We start from the raw sequence: 3,242 nt of genomic DNA, 5'->3' as shown, positions 1-3,242 counted from the left end.
CTTCACAGTGTAGGGATAGAAGGTACATACCTCAATATCATCAAAGCCATCTATGAAAAACCCACAGTGAATATCATTCTCAATGGGGGAAAAACTGAGAGCTATTTCCCTAAGGTCTGGAACATGGCAGGGCTGTCCACTGTCACCACTGCTATTCAACATAGTACTAGAAGTCTTAGCCTCAATAATCAGACAACAAAAAGAAATTAAAGTCATCTGAATTGGCAAAGAAGTCAAACTCTCACTCTTTGCAGATGACATGATACTTTATGTGGAAAACCCAAAAGACTTCACTCCAAAACTCCTAGAACTCATACAGGAATTTAGTAAATTGTCAGAATATAAAATCAGTGCACAGAAATCAGTTGCATTTCTATATACCAACAGCAAGACAGAAGAAAGAGAAATTAAGGAGTCAATCCCATTTACAATTGCACCTGAAACCATAAGATACCTAGGAATAAACCTAAAGAGGCAAAGAATCTCTACTCAGAAAACTATAAAGTACTCATGAAAGAAATTGAGGAAGACACAAAGAAATGGAGAAACATTCCATGCTCATGGATTGGAAGAATAAATATTGTGAAAATATCTAGGCTACCTAAAGCAGTCTACACATTTAACACAATTCCTATCAAAATACCATTCATTTTTTTCAAAGAAATGGAACAATTACTCCTAAAATTTATATGGAACCAGGAAAGACCCCAAATAGCCAGAAGAATGTTGAAAAAGAAAACCAAAGTTGGCAGTGTCACAATTCCAGACTTCAAGTTCTATTATAAAGCTGTAATCATCAAGACAGTATCATACTAGCACAAACGTAGACACTTAGATGAGTAGAACAGAAGAGAGAGACCTGAAACAGACCCTCAACACTATGGTCAACTAATTCTCAACAAAGTGGGAAAGAATGTCCAATGGAAAAAAGATAGTCTCTTTAACAAATAGTGTTGTGGGGATATTGAACAGCCACATGCAGAAGAATGAAATTGGACCATTTCCTTATACCACACACAAAAATAGACTCAAAACGGATGAAAGACCTCAATGTGAGAAAGGAATCCAACAAAATCCTTGAGGAGAACACAGGCAGCAACCTCTTCGACCTCAGCCATAGCAACTTCTTCCTAGAAATATCGCCAAAGTCAAGGGAAGCAAGAGCCAAAATAAACTACTGGGCCTTCATCAAGATCAAAAGCTTTTGAAAATCAAAAAACAAACAAACAAACAAAAACAAACAAACAAACAAAAACAAAAACAAAAGACAACTGAGAGAATGGGAGAAAATATTTGCAAATGACATATCAGATAAAGGGCTAGTATCCAAAATCTATAAAGAACTTATCAAACTCAACACCCAAAGAACAAATAATCCAATCAAGAAATGGGAAGAAGACATAAACACACATTTCTGCAAAGAAGACATCCAGATGGCCAAGAGACACATGAAAAAGTGCTCAGTATCACTTGGCATCAGGGAAATACAAATCAAAACCACCATGAGATACCACTTCACATCAGTCAGAATGGCTAAAATTAACAAGTCAGGGAACGACAGATGTTGGATGGGATGCGGAGAAAGGGGAACCCTCCTACACTGTTGGTGGGAATGCAAGCTGGTGCAGCCATTCTGGAAAACAGCATGGAGGTTCCTCAAAAAGTTGAAAATAGAGCTACCTTATGACCCAGCAATCACACTACTGGGTATTTACTGTAAAGATACAAATGTAGTGATCTGAAGAGGCACGTGCACCTGAATGTTTGTAGCAACAATGTCCGCAATAGCCAAACTATGGAAAGAACCTAGATGTCCATGAACTGATGAATGGATAAAGAAGAAGTGGTATATATACACAATGGAATACTATGCAACCATGAAAATACTCTGAAGTCTTGCCATTTGTGGCGATGTGGATGGGACTTGAGTTTATCATGCTAAGCAAAAAAAGTTAATCAGAGAAAGACACTTATCATATGATCTCTCTGATCAATTTGAGAGGCAGGGCAGGGGGTCATGGGGCGACTAGAAGGAACAAATGAAACAAGATGGGACTGGGAAAGGAGAAAAACTGTAAGAGACTCTTAATCTCATGAAACCAACTGAATGTTGCTGTGGGGGCAGTGGGTAGGGATAGGGTGGCTGGGTTATGGACGTTAGGGGAGTTATGTGCTATGGTGAATGCTGTGAAATGTGTAAGCCTGATGATTCACAGACCTGTACCCCTGGAGCAAATAATATGTTTGTTATATGTTAATTACATGTTAATTTTTTAAAAAAAGATATTTGAGGTGGTTAGAGCTTGAGGCACCCAGGGCCTGAGATGCTGCAGACCCAGGACCTGGAGCAGCTCGGAGGTGGTGAATAATAGCTCTTCATTCTGCTATAAAAAATGGCCTCCAATAAAGCTACATTGCAAAAAATGGGAAAGAAACAGAATGGAAAAAGTAAAAATGTAGAAGAGGCAGAGCCGGAATAATTTGTGGTGGAAAAAGGACCGGACCAACGTGTAGTGAATGGGAAGGTGGATTATTTCCTAAAGTGGATGGGATTTACAGATGCTGACAATGCTTGGGAGCCTGAAGAAAATTTAGATTGTCCAGAGTTCATTGAAGCATTTCTTAATTCTCAAAAAGCTGGTAAAGAAAAAATGGTAAAAAAGAAAATCTTTATCTGACAGTGAATCTGATGATAGCAAATCAAAGAACAGAGATGCTGCTGATATCAAGAGGCTTTGCCAGAGGTCTTGATCCTGAGTGAATAATTGGTGCCAAAGACAGAGAGAAATTAATGTTTCTCATGAAATGGAAAGAGTCGGATGATGCACACTGGGTACTGGCAAAAGAGGCAAATATGAAGTGTCCTCAGATTGTAATTGCTTTTTGTGAAGAGAGATTCACTTGGCATTCTTGTCCAGAAGATGAAGCTCAGTAATTATTTGTGTTGCTTTTTATATATATCTATATCTATACCTACACCTATCTATCTATCTATAATCTGGGTCTTTGTTTTTTGATTTATTAGTGTGAAGAAATAACATTCTAATGAAAATCAAGTTTGATATGTTTGTTTTGAAGTAGTATTGGGGGAGTTGTTGTTGTTTTTGCATCTATAGCATTGGTTACTTTGAACAAATAAAAGCTTTCTGTAGTTGCTTCCTTTATCAGAAAAGAATATTTGAGACCATGGTATACTATCCCCCTGCACTAGAAAATACCTTTTCTAAAAGTTGGGGGAAATC

General features: G+C 37.8%; 1 pseudogene; it reads left to right on the top strand.

The window, feature by feature from the left end:
• The first annotated feature begins 2,393 nt into the window (after nucleotides 1-2,393).
• LOC122898810 lies at nucleotides 2,394-2,935 on the top strand (annotated as a pseudogene).
• Nucleotides 2,936-3,242: the final 307 nt, after the last annotated feature.

Source organism: Neovison vison, chromosome 1 (genome assembly GCF_020171115.1).
Source record: "Neovison vison isolate M4711 chromosome 1, ASM_NN_V1, whole genome shotgun sequence".
Taxonomy (NCBI): domain Eukaryota; kingdom Metazoa; phylum Chordata; class Mammalia; order Carnivora; family Mustelidae; genus Neogale; species Neogale vison.
This window is presented reverse-complemented; position numbering and strand designations above follow the sequence as displayed.